Source organism: Tympanuchus pallidicinctus, unplaced genomic scaffold (genome assembly GCF_026119805.1).
Source record: "Tympanuchus pallidicinctus isolate F22 unplaced genomic scaffold, pur_lepc_1.0 scaffold31, whole genome shotgun sequence".
In the NCBI taxonomy this organism is placed as follows: domain Eukaryota; kingdom Metazoa; phylum Chordata; class Aves; order Galliformes; family Phasianidae; genus Tympanuchus; species Tympanuchus pallidicinctus.
This window is the reverse complement of record NW_026294749.1, coordinates 8317833-8339068: the sequence shown is the minus strand read 5'-3', so window position 1 is coordinate 8339068 and position 21236 is coordinate 8317833. Positions and strand designations below refer to the sequence as shown.

General features: G+C 41.0%; 1 long non-coding RNA gene across 1 annotated transcript in view; it reads left to right on the top strand.

The window, feature by feature from the left end:
• LOC128087875 (uncharacterized) overlaps positions 1-20209 on the top strand; it is a 65459-nt gene extending 45250 nt beyond the window's left edge. Inside the window, exons 2-4 of the long non-coding RNA XR_008210047.1 lie at positions 4355-4498; positions 18331-18453; positions 20066-20209. This is a non-coding gene — a long non-coding RNA (uncharacterized LOC128087875). The remainder of the gene's footprint in view (positions 1-4354; positions 4499-18330; positions 18454-20065) is intronic.
• The last annotated feature ends 1027 nt before the right edge of the window (positions 20210-21236 follow it).

Here is a 21236-nt window from a genome sequence, read left to right as displayed (position 1 = left end):
TTTTACCTTAAAAGTTTTAGCCATTTAGATGAGTTCAAAAATGCATTCTGTATCAATAAATGTCATGTGCCCACCTAAAGTATGAGACCAGAGAAAGCAGTTGCTTCAGCACAGGGGCAAATGACACAGGGATGGCATTGCTGTGCGTCTGTGCCTGCGTCTCATGCTGTTACAAATTCTCATGCTTCCCTTTAAGATTGACTTAGACCAGGGAGCTTTTCTCCGAAAGTCTCTCTGCATCATCAGATGCAATATTTTACACTTCGTAAGCAGTTCTCAAGCATCATCATTTCAGAAATACAACTTTGTATGTGTGCAAACACATGATAGCTGTAGAGCACAATTTGTGAATACATCATTGCCAGCAAACCCAGAGGATATTTGCTTAGTTTTCATGCTGTTAATATGAGCAATAAGCTGATGACAAAATAAATAAGACCATCACTAGCGAGGAAACAAGGATATCTGCCTGATAGGCCAGTTGTACGAGGAAATGTTTATTCAAGGCTCAAAATGTGTTTCAAGTCATCATGAAAATCTTGGAATAAAACCCTCCAATCTGCCATCACTTGTGTACCAACAAAAATCTAGGATGTTGCTGTAAGGTGGGGAGGTGCCGTGCGAGCTGTTGTACAATACTGTAATATCCCTGATAACTTCCATAGCTGATAAACAGCCTCTTTGCCCCCATATATTTGCCACTGAAAAGAAATTGCTAACCTAAATGTAGGACAACAGAACCGTGTTATCACTAAGACATTTCCATAAGGACATTATACTAGTTACAGTAAAAGCAGCATGTGGCAGACTGGAAAACAACAACAACAACAACAAAAACAACAAAAAAGCAAAACAAAACAAAACAAAAACCCCACAGATCTCCTTGTTTTTCACTGTTACAGCTTTGACAGGCCCTCTCTCAGGGAGGTTGCTCCTAAGATGCATTAATTCTGGCACTTAAGCTCCCATGTTCAGCGAAATAGAAGCATGAACTGACCTTTCCAGAAGGAAAAGGTTAGTGTTGAAAAACACTGATTTCAGCAATCCATCTACTCAAGGTAACCCTGAGTTAATGCTTTGCTTAAATATACACTGATGTTTTTGCTTCCTTGAAAAATAACTCCAAATGATTTATATAGCTGAACAGCAATCTAAATAGCTGAACCAATATTCCTAATCATAAACCCTGCATTTTATTTGCCCGCTCTCTATCTCATTATGTCTGCTATGTAGAGATGCACCTACATTCTATATGTAATGGCAGCTTAAATAGCAGCCAGAGAGCCCTTCTTATAAAACCTTCCTGGTAGTTCTTGCCTACCATCATTTTGGGAGGGGTCTGAAAGCACTGCAAAACATCTGAAGATGACTGTCATAAGTGGGATAATACTAATGTCTTTATCCACCTCGTGTCAGTTGTTTCAGTTACTCCAATTAAGTAGCAGCAATGATAATCAATGATAATCAGGCAGTGGTGTTATATGAAAACCTGTAACTGGGAGTTAAGTAGTAAATCTGAGCTGGAAGAAGAAGCTGGAATCTGCATTAGGACAACTTTTTCACAGGAGGTTTATTGGGTAGAAAAGTATTGGGTTGAGAATTAGTGAAAACCTCATCACTTCAGTTACTTGAAGTGACCAGGCAGGACCCTTAAGCAGCGTTGTATGAAATGATTTTCTGCTACAAGTCAGAAGGAATATCTTATCTAACAGCTTGTGTCTCTGCTTGATACCCTCTCAATCTGCAAATCTGTTTTGTTCCAGAAGGTCTGATAACCACATCTGAAGAAAGTGGACTTTCTGAGACCTGAAAGATGTCCCAGGACTTGGCCACTACTTAGTGACAAGAAAATACTCAGAAGTGCTCTTCACACGCTATGTGACTCAGCGTGAAGCAAGATCTGGGCCTGTGGGCCTTCTTTCTGCCGTTACTCCATTGTTCCTTTCCAATTGTATGTATAATAGGTGTGTGTGTATAGACCACTAGACCAGTTCCAAAAAGTTAGCTGAAATACCAGTACATTCACTGCTTAGCATGATGCTGTGCCCACAGAGGTCACTGCACCATTCATTGTTTTCCCCTGTCATGCTTAAAAATGCAGAAGCTGATGATGCTTTCAACAGCTTCTGTTAGGAAATCATTCAGTAGTTTAACAGAGTGCCAAGACATCCCTCCTGATATCATCTCACTTATTTTTTTCTTTGCTCGGCTTTGTCCCAGTAATTTGACTAAAACAAACAAACAAATAAATAAATAGAATTCTTCTACAGCTTTGTGTTCTTACATGTTTTGAATATTTTTATCCTATTCTTGTAGTTCCTAGGCAGCCATTACTGGGATGTATTTTTTCTTCCTTCTTTTAAGCTACGTGCTGCACTTAATTGTAAGCTTGTGATTAGTGTGAAGATAATAAAAAGCCATTTAAATTAGAACTGATTGCTATGGGACAGAAACTAACAGGAATTCTGGGCCTAATCCAGTAAAGTTTTTAGGCTTTTATTTTTCAATGAAATACTACTGGCATTTGGTGAGAGGTTAAGAGCTACAAAAAAGTTGAAAGCCTGCATTAAGAAATGGCATCTCCAATGCTTTGTTGGACACAAGCCTTTGCATTTCCATACATTTTTTTTTCTTTTTTTTTTTTTTTTTTCTGAAAGTACATCAGAGCAGGAAATCCTGGCCAGGGCACAGGTGCCAAAAAAGCATTTTAAAAGGAACAAGCCACTGTAACAGGGTTACAGTGCACCATGCACCATGGCATCCAGGGTTGGTGGATTTTCAATAGTTTTCCAAAAAATGCAATACTGTAAAGTATATCTGAATGGCAGTAGGCATATTATCCAAGCATGCTTGAGCAATTTGGCTAAAAGTATATGAGATTCTGAAATATCCAAGGTCTTCCAAGCAGTTTTTGGCAGGGAGTGTCTACCTCAGAAATCAGACAGATCAAGGAAAAGAATTTTTCAACAAGTCTTTAATCATGGTGGCAAAGCAGTATTGTGTTTCACACTGTTTATTCATGTTATGATTTCCTGTATCCAGCTGGCTGATGCTCCCATGTGACCACTCCAGCTGATGGGATCCATCACTTCTTGTTCTGTGTACAAAACATTTCCTAACGATCTTGATGTAGTAAAGTATACTATGTGACTGCATTCATTCACAGCATCAGTAGACAGAGGTAAAGCAACTGATGTCATCCTGAACTTCTGCAAGGCCATTGCTATGATCCCACATTACATTATTATCTCCAAATTGGAAATACATGGATTTAAGAGTGGACTTTGCAGTGGAAAATGAATTGGTTGGATGATCACAGCCAGAGTGTTGTGGTCAATGGCTCTAGGTCCAGGTGAAGGCCAGTGATGAGTGGTGTCCCCCCAGCGGTCTGCTGGGACAAGTGCTCTCTAACATCTTAATCAGGACAATGCATAGTGGGATGAAATGCACCAAGCTGGATGCTGCAGTTGATACAATAGAAGAAAGGTGTGAAGCTGGTGGAATGGGTCCTGAGAAGGGCAACAAAGATGATCAAAGGGCTGGGGCACCTCTTCTACAAAGACAGGCTGAGGAAGCTGGGCTTGTTCAGTCCAGAGAAGAGAGGTTCTGAGGAGACCTCATTGTGGCCTTCCAGTACTTCAAGGGAGCTTATAAATAATATTAATCTTGACTTTTTACATGGGTAGATAGTAATAGATCAAGGGGCAATAGTTTTAAACTAAAATAAAATATCTTTAGATCAGATATTTAGAAGAAATTTTTCTCTTGGAGGGTGATGGGGCATTAGAACATGTTGACCAGAGAAACATCTCACCCCTGGAGGTGTTCAAGGCCAAGTTGGATGGGGCCCTGGGCAGCCTGGTCTAGTTGGAGGTGTCCCTGATCATAAGGCCTCTTCCAATCCAAACCATTCTATGATTCTGCGGTTCAGTGATTCTAGGATGTGCATCTTAACGACAAGTTTGCAAGTGCTGTGCTGCCATTTCTGCAGCCTGTCCAACCCCCAAGAGAGCTTGGAGTAAAAGATTCTGAGCTGACCCATTCCAGCTCACGTCTTCTTATGTTTTATGAACAGAAAGAAAAAAGGAAAGCCCCAAGCTGATTATTGACCACAGCCACTACATGCCTAGGGCTGAAGGGAGGATCTCCTGTGGGGGGGAATCGCTTGTTCATCACTGATGAAAATACATAGCTAATGATGTGATAATGTTGAAAAATATGTTTTTGTAGTTGAGAATTTGCTCTACCTAGTGTTATTTTGTTCTTTTATTGTGTGGGAACTGCTGAGGTACAGCCTGAACCTCTGATTGATCGATCACCTGAGGCGAGCACTGAGTCAGCCACAGGAGCACAGGTGAAGGCAATTCAGCTGTGTGCCGGAAGGGGGGGAGCCTGGCTGCACCTCTCCTAGACCTATTGAAGAGCTGGCTGCCAGTGGGGAAGGGTCTCTGCTGGAGATCTGCTCTGCTGGAGTTTTGTGAGTGAGCCCAGGATAGGGGTAAGCCTTCTATTTGTTCTCTGTTGTTATTGTAGTCTGCTTTGCCTAACTCTCTTGTTTATTTTGTGATTATAACATCCTAAAATTCTTTGATTATACATGTGTCTGCTATACTTTATAGGAATTAAGTAGGAGGCATCTCTTTTGGAACAACCTATGTACTTTATTACAAAACTGGTATGTGCTGTCCTGAACAAAATAGCTCCCTATGGATCTCTTCTTCCTACTGCAGTGTTCAATGTTTGTCTTTGTTCTCATCTTCCAGTCTTTCACAAACCCAGTTTGGCCAAATTCTGGGACAGGTACACCCTTGCATACGCCCCATTTGGTTTTTCATGCCTTTAAGCATAATAATTTAGACACCTATTTTTCCAATGACTCTTAATCCCACCTGCAATTTAAAACACTTTGGTTTCTTTCTTGGTGCTGTTACAAATTCTTGGAGATTGAAAACTTGCTAGAAGTTCAGTGTTAAAGGAAAAAGTGCCTGATTTCACTATGGTTTGACTCCTTCAGCTGATAGAACGTTTTAATTTAGCAATCTCAAGAAAATCCTGGCATGACACCTCTGGGGATGCAACAAATACTGAATGGTGTCTATTTTGGGAGCCTCCACATTTTGCCAATCCAGGCTCCACTACCCAGGAATAGCATGCTGCAGCACTAGGCATTGTTCTTTGTTCTCATTTGTTGCCTCCAGCTGAATGTTTTAATTTTCTACTGTTGCTACCAAAATGATGTAAGGAGTTCTTCATCCAAGCCGATATTTCTCACCACATGAACTATATAGAAATGATTATTGTGCTGAGTGCTAGCAATGTCCCAACGTTTTTGCTGTGTCAGGATATCAGGCCTCTTCTCCTGGGAAAGGCCTGAAAACAAACGCATTTCTTCATTCCCAGCTTAGTTCTAAGGGAGCTGGCAGCACAGATGGAGATGATCTTTCTAGACCTTCCAAGTCATTTAACATTTTTGTGATTTTTTTCATCAGGTGTTGTGAGGTGCATTTCTCTCACCTCTAATTCATGTGCTTAAAACCTGTTTCCATAAACTATGATTGTATGTAAAACATCTTTAATCTTCCCCGTTTCCTCTTACCACTAGGAAAGAAAAGAAGGAGAGGAAAAAAAAAGAGAAAGATCTAATCTATTGTAGCAGTGTCAGCTAAAAGCTAACTCCAAACTGGACTCATGCAAACAGATTCTCATCTATCACTAAGCCATCTCATTCCTGGAGTAACACCCATGAAAACTGAAGAGTACCTGTGAAACTTATTCTGGGTAATAGAAGCAAACATACAGACAAGTGTGCATTTGATTCTCTCCTTTACCATCTGCTTAATACTCTAGATTGTGCACTACTGGGGTCAGTACGAGCATCAACTATTTGCTTCCTGCCTTTAGGGTACCTATTTGCGAATCCTCAGGTCTCATTCTGAATCCTGGTGCCAATTCAGTCAGGTACTGAAGAAGGAAATGCTTGCATTTGTGTCACCAGGTAAACTTCAATCATATTTTATTGTCAGAAGAAGTGAAATGCAAGTATTCAAAGTATAAAAAGAAATGTATGTAGGGTTTTCCGTAGCATTAGAAGTAATATAACAAATCTGCACCCTGTATAGAGCTTCTCCATTAACGGAATATAACATAATTATGATCAGTTTCCAATGGTCTGATACAGAGAATGGGTTCCCACATGATGGCACAAGTCACTTGGAAGTATGCCTTAGTGATGCCCTGCCATGTAGTTTTAGAAAGCAGTTTTTATGGAAAACATGCTTTTTCTGCTTATGTCAGTGTCTTTCCAGCAGATGCTTTTTTTTCTTCAACGACAGTAACAACTTCTGTCTATTCAGGTCTCCAGAACTCTTAAGGGTATTATTTTCCCACAGGACTAGTGAGTTGAATTGCCTACTATGACGTATCTGGAAATGATTCCATTCCCAGAGTGTATGTGAATCCCTTCTCTAAAAGTAATAATCCTTTAAGACTACTTGAAGCTGCTGCTTTTGGATCACTAATTGCTTATGAAAAACTGTCCTAGAGCTTTCTGCTCTACAATTTTGTTAAATCTTCAGTTCATTTTCATTTAACTTTTATCCTGCATTTTCAGATAAACCAGTGACAGTTCTCCAGGACTGGACAGTATATCAGAGACCATTGTAACCAGCCTTTTTATTAAAACTTTAAATGTGAGCAGCAGGAACTCAAACTCAAAACTATATTTCTTTCAGCTTTTCTAATTAATTACATAATGGACAGATTGAACGAGTAAACTGTTTGAAGTGGCTGCTATGTGTTTTTCCAGTACTACTTTTAGGAACTACAGGAGAAACGTTATGTAACTACAAAAAAAGTGGGAAAACCACTTAAAGCACAGTAATTCTGATTTATAAATTATTTCACCAGAAGCGATAGTGACTCATACTTTCATTTCTTTTACCAGAGAGAAATCTGAGGCTGTTTGGCTCAGACATAACTCTTCCTAGGGAAAAAGAGGCCAAAAGCCAATTCACAGAAAGACGAGTCGAATATTAAAACTCAAGATGACAATCTGACAGCCACTTGGCATCTGCTCTCAGATGGCAGCCAGCTGGCTTCTTACAACAGTATATGCACCAGAAACACTGTTAGGAGGAGCTTGCTGAGAGAATCAACGCTGTACTCACAGAGATGCGCCACCTCCTGTATAGCTCCTCATGCACAAAGCCCAGTGGGCAGCACAGTTCTACCACTTGCATCCTTCCTTACAGCACATGCTTCCCCAGTATCTATAAGGAATAAAGAGATTAGTGATTAGCACAAATCAGTAATAACCATCAGCTTTCCTGGGCTCTACCCTGCTAACGCACAACAGAATATAGCTTTACACAAGGCACGCTCAACCACATCAATTCAAGGGCATCGTGGCTTTTGGACAAAGGCCTCAGACTGTCAGCTCTTTGGTAGAGGAACTGCATTTGTTCACGCAGTGCCTTGCACGCTACAAACTTGTCTGTCATTGTGGTTTGTGGTGTCAGCATGGTTATTATTAGATTTTCTTTTGGGAGAGGACCAAAGTTTCCATCCCTGTTTTGCTACAGACAAGTTGAAAACTGGTTGGTGCGTGAACCTGTCATAGTCTGTTCTATGATGTGGACATCTCATGGTCCTGTTCTCAGCTTCCAGTGACAATAATGCTGAAAACAGTCTTATGACAATGGTCTGTGTTTCACCTTGCATGTATGACGTTGTTCCTGCTAGGCAGAAAACAGAGCAGAGACAAATGTCTGCATCTACAATCAAAAATATTATTGCATAAAGATGGATCTGAGAAGTCTAAACAGAATCTGACATCATTAGCTGTTGAATGTGTATTAACTAAGGTCTTTTTGTGTGTCTGCACTTCAAGTGCTCTTGTTTTTGACTCTGAGAATCCTTGTTCCATCTCTGGTTTGCTATTAGCTGTCACAGCCACACCATCCATCATCTGAAGTATTTGCATGATCATGAATTCAGAGCACAGTGCAGAGAGCTTACCACTTCTGGCAATTAACTTGAAATAAATAAAAGTGGTAAGAGGAGGTTAAGTTCCCCACCTGCAGAAGATAGCTCAGTGCTGAGTGCTCTCAACAGATAAGTGCATCTGAGAAAGTGCTAATTGCAGTGCCTTCCTTATAGTCTCTTTGTTGATGCACAAAAGACTGAGGAAATGAGAAGAAAAAGAAAGGGGCCACGGTTGTAGGAACTGGGCTCTTGAAAAACACTAGTTATCTCAGAAGCTGCAGAAAAAGAATGCACTGAAACCTGGAAACAGACAGTGGTCTGTTTGAATAGAATAGCCGTGAATAGAAATCGTGGTCTGTGGTCTGGCCACGGTCCGGGCTATGTGATGCTGTACATGATCCAGTGCCCATTTGCATTATTTACTTAATTCCGTAAGTGCTGAACGTACTGGAGGAAGATGATCTGCATTTTCTGAGGGTCTTGCATTGCAAGAGGGACAGACATAACACAATGATTAATTATGAGGCAGTAGTGTGGGAAAGACCAGCACTGAATCAGATGAGTGGTGAAGAAGCAACTGCTGATCAGGGATGGGAAGGTATCATGAAGAAAGGCAGAGAACTGTTGGGTGCAGACAAAATGCTGTGAAGCAGGAAAGGCAAGGTGAGACCTAAGGGGAGAAAGAAAGGAAAAGTGAGGTTAGGCAAAGCTGTATCCCTGGGAAGTGAATTAATGAAGACTGTGAACTTGGAAGAAAACAGGAAACTGAATTATGGGGATGGTGTGTTTAGTAGGCAGAGGATGAAGCAGAAAGTTTAGTTTAGGACACAGTACTTTCAAAAGGCATGGACAGAAAAAAGAGACAAGGGGTAAAGGTAAAAGTAGTTTGAGTAGACTTGATTGGTACAGTAAAATCCTGGTTGTAAGCCTTTACCCTGTCTGGTGAGGGGTCTGTCTGAGGACCCAGGCAAACTTTGGAGTTTTCAAAATTGAGTGCAAAAACATCTGCTCAGAGCTGGATGTAAATGCATTAAATACATCCAAAAGTAGTAGAGCTAGATTCAACCCCATGACTCACTGAGATACGGTATTGTTGTTGTGCAGTTTCCCATCTGTACACATCCAGTAAAATTAGTATGTGCACTATATTATATTTGGGGACAGCGTGAAGGTGCTGTGCTGGGTTGGAGGCAATCGCTGCATTTCTGCATCTTCTCTATGCTATATTGCAGTAATACTTTTTTCTCTACCTTGCTCCTTTGGGAGGCAGAAAGGAGAATTGCAGCCATGATGTGGACACCTCAGGAGTAACACAAATGGCTGTATACCACCAAAGTGCAGTGCAGAGTCTGCTCTCTGCTGATCTGGAGCAATGGCTATAACACAGGTTTTGTATCATAGCATGTTCAAAGGCCTCCTTTACTGCACAGTTCAAACTGGAAGGGAACTCTTATGTGAGCATTTCTTTATTGTATTGCTTGCAGGAGGAGATTTTTGGCTTAATATTTTGGTAGTTCAAGAAGCAGAGCCAGCATGGTTGGCTTGGCAGCAACGCATCTGGCCAGAGCAAAGGCCAGTTTCCCTGCTGGTTGCCACACCAAATATGTGTCCACTCATCCCTTTGGTGGCAGCTCTGACAGACTCCCACATCCACCCACTCCAGCTCAGGGGCAGAACTTTTCTGTCAGTTTTCATCCACTTGTCTAAGTCAGGGAAGCGATGAGATGAGACCTTGACCAGCATAGCTGCACTGGGAGCAGTGTCCGGTTGACATACAATTTTCTTGGCAGAACCACAGTTATGTGGATGACCTGATTCGTTTTGGGATTTCCGTTGTGTCCCAGTTTAACCTTGTGGCTGTGGCTGCCTACTTAGACTTGTACACTGGCATTTCCTGGAGAGGAACAGCCCAAAATATTGTTTTTCTTATATATTTATATGGTGGCAACGGAAGTTCAAATGCTGAGCTTAATAAATGTTGTGCTATAAGGAGCAGAGATATTCTATTAAGCCATATGACTCTGCATGTACTTGACAGAAAGTTCAGAATGTGTTTTGTTTTTTTTTTTTTTTTTTTTGGAGTAGGTTTAATGCAAGAAGGGCCAGCATCATTCAAACAATATTGGATTTAGAGATTCAAAAATCAGGATAAAATATTCCTCCAGTGTCCTAATCCTATTTGCATCATTAAGGGCCTACTGCATTGTAGGAAAATGCATTTCAGAGGACAGAATTCTTCAAACAGAAAAAAAATGCCTTTAGCCTTTTGTGTGTGAGAAAAAGGCAAAGAAGATGATTTTGGAAGTCGAACTATGGCACACTCATTTTGAATCACTTAAACAGCTTGAGGCATGGGCTGCTTTCTTCATCGTTTAAAAAAAAATTATTTGTATGTGCTATGATAGAACTGGAAAGCAGCTGGTGTAATTGATGCTGTTTATTTCTTTACAAGAATGGTTCACTAATTGCTGTTGGCAGCTCCACATTGATTAGTGGGGATTTTTAGGATCCCAGAAAAAATACTGTGGCTTGATCCTTCCAGCTTTAAGCAGAAATTGTAAACCTGATACTAAGAAACGTGGATAACTGTATTAAACAGTAGCCAAGAATCAACACAGTTTTGTGCCTCTTTTAGCCAAATTCAGCTCCTTAGTTGTATTTTAAAAGCAGAACTGTCCCCAGGATTTTTTCATAAGTCTAGTAAGATCACAGTTGTATTAACTACTGAGCTGGGGTTATGTAGCAAGAACCCTCTGGTGAGTAAACGCTGCCCTCTAATTCTACCTTCTGTTTTTGCTGTGAATTTATTGTCACATCTCACCACTTCTGGATGCCCCTTTGGGAAACAGGTACATTTTAATCTCTGTGATACACACCAGGATTGACCTGATCCTTATTCCTGGTTATTTTTTCTAATGAGTAATCTTACATGTACTACAAGATGTTTTAAACTATTTGTTGAAGGAGATGGTGTTTGCTCTGGACATTGCACTTGTGATTGCCTGGTTGCTTGGAACTAGATTCAATTATTATAGTAGATCTCTTCTTCCATTTTGTTTACACTAATTCATGGAGCAGTGAAATAACAAACAGAAAGCAGGTTTACGGAATTCTGAATTACTCCCCCGAGTGCTGTAGCATCCCTTCTTTCTTGCCTAATCAGATTTGGAGATACAGGCAACTGGAAAGTCAGCTGGAAAGAACTGCAAATGACCTTTGCTATGAGAACGGTCACTTGTTAAGCTCTCTCACATCCTGAGCTCTGATCATTTAGTCTTGCTGATTTGTGTGCTGAGCCTGCTCTGTTCCTGAGCTGTGTGCAAATCCAGATTTGCAAATTTAAATCAGAACCTGATGATCTCCAGAGCATAGTGTTGGGAATTACTCTTCATCAGTCCAGCTAAACTAACTTTAGGCTTTGGTTTTCATCCACAGCTGAGAGTCCTGGGTTGATCACTGGGAAAATGTGATAAATGGAATCCTATTTAATCCAATGCACTTGATGTTACATCAAGTTCCTTTGACACCTATCAGCAGAAGACCAGAGCACAGTTCAGAGTTGCAACTCCACTGTAAGTCCTTCGTAATTCTTTATTACAGTTCTTTGTTAATACATAAGGTAATTTGTTTGTCAGGAGTGACCGTTGTTTAAGCCAGAAAATATTCCCGAGTTCTTTTTAATCATGAAATGTTTCAGTATTTTCACTGCCTGCAGCCATCCTTTGGCTCTGAGACCCAAGCAGTTGCAGCAGCTACAGGTGCACTGAACGCTGCCAGAGAAAGTGGGAGAAGAAATAAAGCCTCAGCCCAGACTTGATTTAAAAAATAAATCCAAGAGTGAGAAAGAACCTCAGATTATTTTTCTTGGTCAACTCTCTTCCTCTGAGATTAATAAATAGAAGAAAGATCATGCAGGAAGTTATGTATTTTCCAGTTTGACTTTATTTTGTGTTACTCAGAGAGGCAGAAGCATACAGTCTGACAAGAGGCATTAAGCTCAGTGAACATTTTTTCAGTTCAAAAGCTTCACCCCCTTAAAGCAAAATACTTCAAAAAGAGGAGAGATTGCCTTCTGCAGCAAACTTAACAAACATTTTTGATTCTTAGGGCACTTTCTTTCCTGCACATCAAAGGAAAATACCACTCTTCATTAAAGGTATAAATTAATTTATCACAGGACCCAATTAATGTTTTGATTCCAGCAAATAACACTTATATTCTCTGCTCTACAGCTCCATAATATCTAAGACAGCTCACTGAGCAGCCAGTGTTCAGAAGAAATCCTCATCAGTTTTGTAAAGCTTGTCAAACATTCCAAACTTCAGGTTCTCTTTAGGCTGAAAAAACTTACCTCAGGCAAATCCAGAAATAGATGAGAAAAATGAACACCCAAACAAGCGATTTCTGACCACACGTTTTGAGCCCCATTGCCTGTGGCCCCTTGTTCTATTGCTGCTCACCACTAAAAACAACCTGGCCCCATTCTCTTGACTCCCACACTTCAGTTATTTTTAAATTGATGAGATCTACTCTCAGTCTTCTCCGGACTGAACAGTCCCAGGTTCTCTCAGCCTTTCCTCATATGAGAGATGCTTCAGGCCCCTCATTATCTTTTTGGCCCTCCCCTGGACTCTCGTCCCTCAAAATCTTTCTTATTTCTGTGCAAGTTTAGTGCATTCATTCTGTTATTGTTGTGTCTGTATGCAAGCAAGACAACAAATATAATCTCAGTGAAAGATGATCTTACAATAAAATATTGGATCAAAGCTCAGGAGACCTTGGTTCATTTCCAGAGCCTGCTCAATCCTGTGTGAACATGTACAAGTTATCTAAAGCTCCTCAAACTTCCATCCTTAATTTAGCAACGGGGAGAGTAGCATTATATTATGATAAAGTCCATATTTGTGTGGTGACAGGGCTTTAAAAATAAAAAACCTCCTCCTGAATCTAAATTTAATCCAACCGCATCACAGAAAGGCTACGTAAATAGCAGGTTTGGTTTTTTCTGTTTTGCATCCTTTCTCTCTCTTAAAAAAAAGAAAGAAAGAAAGAAAGAAAAAAGAAGAAGGAAGACAGCATGACGGATTGTCACATTGGCTTTAAAGAACCATTCCCTCCCAGAAAGCTGCAACACACACTCCTTCCGATCAACTGGAGTACCTTTCATGTATTCTTATGCTTTATCTTTGTTCTTCTTCTGTTCTTTTCTCATCCCCAAGAACTCCAAGCTTGATTCACTTCTCATTTGCAGAACTGTTAGAATTTCTGAAATATAAAAATAATGGGTTGGTAGCACAGAAGAGCTCTTTATGTTGGACATCGAGAGCCAGGGGGCAACCCCTGCTCACCTTCACTTTTGATTTCACTTCCCAAATTGTTTCTCCTTTCAAGTGCTATATTATTCTCTGGCTAAAATAAAAAATCTTGCTCTTCTGTTGTTTGTACCATCCTAACTTATGATGCCCTCTTTCCCCATTTTGCAGTCCTACAAGTGATGGCCTGCAGCCACTGCCTGGGCTCTTCAGGCTCAGGGCTGTGCTCTGTAGATCCCAGTGCCTGGGGACTTCCCCAGGATTTCTCACTCTGCATCAGTGGATGGTGTCTATCCTGAGTCCTGAGAGTAGCTGAGGTTTTTGGACAGGCCAAGCCTGAGATGACTATATCATCTATGGTCAATATGTGGGATGGTAGGAAGGTGGACTGCAGTCAGCCTGAAATTTAGCTGATGAGAGCTCATAGAGGTAAGCTGGGATACCTGGGTGCAGTGGAGTCAAGGGCAACTGCAAATATGCTGGTAGCATGGAGGTTGGGACTGGTGAGAAGACTGAAGTCGCTCCATCTGGTGATAATACAATCTCTGCAAAGGTCCTGGTGCCAGGACTGGACAAGCCCTAAGCAGCCCTTCAGATCTGCCTCTGTCATCTGGACATTCAGCTTGAGACCTGCTTAATGAGGCTGAGCTAGGAATTGTTTTGACTGAGTGTCTGAGCTGGAATTCCTCGAATAAAATTGTTGTTATTCTCTGCAGCCTCTTACAAGCTTGATTATTCCACTAGAGATATTTTGAGACCAATCCCATGAATATTTTTTGAGCTTATTAAAAGCCTGTCTTAAAACTGGCACATACAAGCAGCAATCTATGAAAACCTGGCACTGGCACACCAAACCGCATTGTACTGGGCATAATATTGATGTTTGCTGAATATTTACAGCATTAAAGCAACGGTTCATTTAAAGGAAACAATTTGGAAAGAAGCTTACACTGAAAGCACTAAGTAAATTATATCAAATACCATATGAGCTTTGATACAGCGTAAGTGAAGCATTAAAGCCAGCTAGGGCTGTTCTGATAAAAGATATAGGGCTATGTCTGAAGTTCTGCATAGAAATTAGTGAATTAGCATAGATTTCACTTGCATAACATTATGTATTTTTTATACAGAGAGACATTTTAGAGAAAGTGATTCAGAATTGTGTCAAGTAAGTGTGCACAGGAGGTGAACTTGGTTTTCCCATATGAGTTCAACATCTAACCTTGCAGATTGACCCAGGTCTGTGCCTGGAATTTGGTTTGACTGCCGTGACTCACAAAACAAGACACAAGCTGTTTAGGCAGGATGAAGATGAAGGAATAAATCTGAGCTCAAGAGAATGTGGCTTTTGGTGGTGGGCAAACACTCAGCATGTTCTGATGGACCCGAGGAATGTTCTGTAGGATGGACCCGAGCATGTTCTGTAGGACCCAAGGATACAGCCAGAAGTTATACCAGAGGAGATTTAGGTTGGACATTAGGAGAAACTTTTTCTCTCAAAAGGTGGTCAGGCACTGGAATGGCTGCCCAGGGAGGTGGTGGAGTCGCCATCCCTGGTAGTGTTCAAGAGGCATCTGGATGAGGAGCTACGAGAGATGGTTTTAGTGCTTGTGGTACTGATAGGAATGGGAGGGTGGTTGGACTAGATGATCTTGCAGGTCGTTTCCAACCTTGTGATTCTGTGATTCTAGGGATGAAGAGCAGAGAAAGCATTTTCCCCAGCAGTGATAATGCTGATACATTATAGGGTAGCAGAAAAATGCAAGTTAATATTGTTTTTGTAAACAAAACAAAAATTTCCTGCAACCTTTTTTATTACTTTGCAGATTTCTAGATGGGTAAAAAAAAATGTCCTATGAAAGACTGATTTTATTTTGATCTTGAGAAAAAGTTCACCTGAAATTGAAAGCATTGGCAACGTGGCAATCAGCATTTATAAACTTCTTTTTCAAAATGCTTTTTGCATGCATACGTCAAAGCACGTACTGTAAACAGCAAGAAACAAAACTGCACATATATACCAAGGATAAGGATCAGCTTTCCCAAGTGGGGAAATGGAAAATGTTGAGCACATAACATCCCCAAGACCATAACTGGTCTGTGGCAGCCACAAATAAAGCCTAGGTTTCATAATTTTCAGTCACATGTTTTAACCTCTGTGCACAGCCTCAGCCAAATGCTAACCTCACATTTAAGGTGTCTCATTGGAAAAGACCACTTACCTCTCTTAATTTTCTCTGGTGCCTTTTTGCAGTGTTTGGTGCGTAAAAGGACAATATATAGTGAAGCCCTGTATGGGAACTGCTGAGTTCAGGCCTGAACCTCTGATTGACCACCTGAGGCGAGCACTGAGTCAGCCACAGGAGCACAGGTGAAGGCAATTCAGCTGTGTGCCGGAAGGGGGGGAGCCTGGCTGCACCTCTCCTAGACCTATTGAAGAGCTGGCTGCCAGTGGGGAAGGGTCTCTGCTGGAGATCTGCTCTGCTGGAGTTTTGTGACTGAGCCCAGGATAGGGGTAAGCTTTCTATCTATTTTCTTTTTGTTATCATAGCCTGTTTTGCCTAATTCTTTTATTTATTGCGTCTTTATATTCATTGATTATGCAAGCCCAAATCCCAAGCACAGGACTTGGGAGCTCCCGCCTTCACATTCAGCCTTGTGCAGATAATGCATTGGAACAAACCCATGTTTCAGTCTGTGAAAGTGTTGGATCAGTAACTTTCCTCTGTTTCAGAGGCTACATGGCATTTGAATTGGTTGATTATTAGAATACCAAGGCTATTTATGTATTCCATAAGACACAGTATCTTTGTATCGCTTCTGCTGGACTCCATTTTAGGTGGCCTAGAGAGAAAAGCAGAAAATCCCTGCCTGTAGAGCAATTGGGCTCAGTCCATTTGCTGCTGAGTGAAGTACTTCCCTGTCTCTGCCTGGGCAGACCTGCCCAGGATGGACCTGCGTGTGGAAAAGCAGCTGGAGCATGGGGAGCTGAGGGAGATGTGCTCACCTCACTCACCAGTCAGAAGTAATCACGGGCATACAAAAATTACTCCATTAGTCACTGTCATGAGAATATACTTTTTTAACCCAAACACAGTTCATGGAATGGCTAAGTAAAATCGTTAAGGGAATGCACCTGTCTCTGGCATTTGACCCGAGGAGAAAGGGTTATCTAAAAATACTAGATAAATTAATTCCTTTCACACTTGTTCAAGGAGACCAACTAATGGCAGCAATAGCAGACAGTGCTTTTTTCGCTGCAGGGGGTGTCTGTTTGGTTCATACAGCTAGCAACAATTCTTAGGTGACTTGTGTCATATATTTTTCTAATCCTATCTGAGTACCTGGTTTTGATGAGATTAATGGCTCAGAATTTCTGAGACACTTATTTACCATGCGGGAAAAAGGATGTATCTGCCGAACATATCTGTGCTCTGAAGTCAGAAATCGCCTCCCGTTGTGAAAGGGAGACAGAAGTGGCTGGAGAACACTTCAGCTGCTAACGAGCTGCTTTATAACCTTGCCCCTGGCATTTACCAATTGCCATTTAAAAGGCAACTTTTACTAAGCGCTTATCGGGCAGCATTGTGCTATTTCCTATTCTGAGTGTTGCTGTCAAGAACGATATGGTTTCAGAACTCTTGTTGTCTCTAAAACCATGCTTCTTCTGCAGTAAAACAGTTCTGCTACCTTTTGAGGTCTGTTACAGCGGTGTTGGAAGCCCTTCTGTTAGCAAACTTCCAGGGAAGCAAATTCACATTTATTTCCCCTGAAAGTGAGGCACTGACAGCACTAAAACAAGCATTGTATCAGACAGGCATTGTAGAGGGCTTGCTCTCTTCCAGCCACATCATGTGTCTCTATGGGAGGTGTGGAGAAATTGAGATATTTCTTAGTTAACTTCTGCAATGTTTTGTTGAATGGCTGTTGTCTGTACTTTGAAGAGCAGGTTCTGACAGTTCGCAGCATCTCCTCAAATCCCATACTCCAAACTCTGCGTGATGGAAAAAGCTCTGCACTCGGTAAATATACAGCGAGGTTCAGCTGCACAATGCCTATTTCTTGATAAAATCTATAATGGTTGAGGATCTAAATGCTCCTACAGATCTAAGCCCAACTGGCAGAGCATGAAGAGGAAACAGCTTGTGGAGGCCTGACGGAGCAGGGCTTCTTTGTCAGCTCCCAGCATGTTTTTCAGTTTGCAAAATTCAAGAAGTCAGAAAAAAGAATCTTTACAGTATTTATTCCACACCTGCAAAGATCTATTAAAAAGGAGGGTCAGGGAATTCTTGTTTTGCCTTCCCTCTCCAGTTTGAAACCTGAAGTCACTGCTGTGCCAGCCGCGCAGGGCAGAGTTCCCTTGGCTGGCTTAGAAAGCAACAGCTGTCCTGCCTTGACAGAATGTCACCAAGCAGCAGTGAAAGTGTATGCAAAATTACATGTGGCCCTCTTGATGAATGCTTGTTTTGATCATCTATCAGAGGGACTGGCAGTAGATCATCAGGCTGCCAGTCCCATCTGGAGACCTGGACTGGATTTGCAGAGGGCCTTTTCAGCTACCTTATGGGATTTATTCTGATGAATTTGTCCATCCATTCCTTTTCCAGAGAGTAGACATAGTTTACTAAGGCTGCACCAAATTCAGAGTTTTCAGAAGGTCAAAATGTCTCCCTCTGGGTCACTACATAGAAATTGCTAACACTTCAGAAATAAGCTATGTGGCAAACAGCCTTGGATGTATTTTTTCTTTTCTTATGGTCAGTTGTTCACAGTTCTCTGTGAGAAGTAAGCTGGTTTATACAGTCCCTATAGTTGCAGTGATACCTCATGCAATTCTCTACATAAAATAAACCTCCTTAAAATGCACTGGTGCTGCCTTCTCAGCCTGCCTTCTGAGTGCCACAAGCAGAGCTGCCAAAGTATATCCAGAGCATACTGAGCAAAGTTCAATAATCCAGTCTGCTGGACCCTCACACATGTCTGTATTTGAAACAGAATAGCAAAATAGGCTCAGACACATTTATTTTTAATGCAGGCTGATCAATGTGATCTGGTCGCAGACGTATGGAAAACTGAAAATCCCAAACAGGATCCAATTAATAAAGACTCCAAGTTACTGAAGAAGAGAAAAGGAAACCTGTTAACAAAGAGGGAGAAGGTAAAAACATTGCTAAGAAGAAAGGTACAACTTTACAACAAACTCTAATAGTAGATGATCTGGCCTGTAAAATGCTATAGCCTGTTGTAAAGAGCAGATGATTACAGTGGTTAATTAAACACCAGCCCAGCAAGTAGCTCTGTTGGTCAGGCAGAGCATCTCAGCCTGGCACACCCCCAGCATCTTCAGTTGGAAATCCAAAATAACTTCTAATTTTCCCCAAAGAAGACAGGTTTTACTGTAGTCAACTCATACTTTTCAAATGTTTTATCATCCTCCAAACAGTGCTGTTTTTTTCAATCACATTTTGGTTGATTGCAAAACTATCAGCAAGTTGTAGCTGTGTAAGTTTACTGAGTGAATAACTACAGCCTGACGAGTTGCAGCGTGCTGATTGTGTAGGATGAGAGAGGGCTTACAAGGTAGTTGGGTAATCAGCAAAGGAGAAACCTTGCAAGTTTTCAGAGCACAAAACCCCCATTGTAGTTCACAGGGAACCAAGAGTTTCCAGAGTAGGTTCCAAGTGGGATGAAAGAGTGGGAAACTTTCCTTTTTTGGATAAACACAAATTCCTCTTTTACATTCGTAATACAATTGGAGTAATTGAATTCGATGGGCGCTCTGTTTTCTTCCATAATGATCCCATTCCTACACTGAGATAAACTACAGGCTTTTGGCCTCATGGTTAGTCCCCTTGGAAACCAGATTATTGCCTTTTAAGATAGAGCGCTCCAATTATCCTCTAAATAGTTTTGATTATTGTACTTACCCACACAGCAACAAAAGATGTATTATCCACCATATCACGTACAGTTTAGCTTCATCCTTGAAGGATACAGACAGATCTATATAAGGATTCATGTAATGGACTCATTTGGTAGCATACTTAAACAACACAGAGGCAGAAATGAGTGATGGATTTGCTGTATTAGTATTGCACAGCATTACTTCATTTTAAGCCACCTTTGGAAGGCTCTATTTTTTCAACAGTAGCCACAGAGTATTTGCAAGCAATATTAAATCTACGTGGAGGACCTCAGTGTTAAAGGAGGTAGAAGAAATTCACCTGCGATGAACACCCACTAACTTCAGAGTGGATGGCATATTTCAGTGCTTGTGAGAAAAAAAAAAGTCAGATTTACAGAATATCTTCAATGTGAACACAGACAGATGAGTACTGTTCAAGTAGGGAATACTTCTATCTCAGGAGACTAGTTTTGATTTTCCCTGATCACGAGTACAGTGTGTGTAAGCAGAGTGTAGCAATGGATAATTGCATGAGGCCTTAGCTGATTTATAATCGTTAAATGTCAGTCAGCATTACTTTTAGCAAGATTTTCTATCTGTATATCCATCCTTGGAACTACTGCTGGTGAAACAAATGATTCCTCCTGATAGTGACATTTTAGATATTAAAAAACGCTTTATTCAGTTCTTGTTCATAGTTTGTGAGGTATCCAAATACGTATTTGATGTATATATCTCAGTAGCTACCTCTTACTTAGCTTGCAGGCGTTATTCCAGACACTGCAAACATACATAGAAAATACAGCCCTTACCTCAGAAACTGACAATCTGGTGCCTAAACACTTCTGTCTTTTCTGCTTTTCAGAACAATAACATAAATGCTAAATCAGACACATACAACTTTTGTGGGAAGCCTTTCAGACTCACAGATGAGATACACTCTTATTAGAGTTATTTTGCCTTCCTCGGGAAGACTGCCTAGAGATCAAGAAAAACACAGAGGTAATATTGGCTGTGTTCACGAGAGCGTAATTCCCTTTGTTTCTTTCTCATTGCTTTGTTAATTAAAAACCCTCTAAGTCTGTGTTAAACTGCAATCTGTTAAGCCTGGCCCAGCAGGCACTGATGTCTGAGCTACAGTTCAACTGTCCTGTCTCCTCCTTCCCTGCTTAAGCCGCGTTCATGAAGTGCTGGTGGTAATTTTGGTGATACTGCCCCTTTGGAGCCTCCTCATATGCCTTGCCCTCCAGACCGTTCACCATTTCCATAGCCCTAAGTTTTGTTATCTTCCTTCAGAGTCTGCTAGGGGTGTTAATGGACAAAATCAGTCAGCTGCTTTTCTCCAGATGTAACCAGACATGCTAATTTCCTTCTATTTGGGTTATTTATTCTAGGTAAGATATAATTATACAACTTTGATCAATCGGTCCCCCCAAATCCTTTTAGCATTCAGTTTCTATGGTCAGCGTCTGTATGGAGCTCAGTTAGCCAACTCTTGCAAAAGCTTGTAATTTGCACAGATTAGACTGCTTCCTTCTCAAGTTTTCACATTCAGAGGGAGAATGGCTTGTCTGACTGCATCTCTGACCCTGCTGATCCCCATCTCTTCCAGGTGAACTGCTGTGGCTTCCATATTAAAGCATCTCTCTAATCCCCGTCAAAAGAACTCAATTAGAAAGATGTTATTAAAATGGCAAATGCAGAACTGAGAGAGAAAGCATGTTTGTGTGTGAATATATTATGCATTAGTGGCCTACAAAAGACAGAGGTGATAATTGCCTATCTGTAAAACTGGCAAACATTTTAGTGCAGCCTCTGCCCTCACTGGGCTTTGTTTTCCTCACTCAGTGACAAGTATTGCTCATTGATTTGCTCCAGCCATGTTCCCTTTGGCTCCTTGCTTATAGTCATTTGAAACCTAGCTTATATGAGAAGGAAGGGGAGCTTTGATACAGTAAGAACAATTTATCTACAAGGAATACTTGGGTATTCTGTTAAAAAATCTAATGCAATCCTTTTATCCTTACACAGTTCCT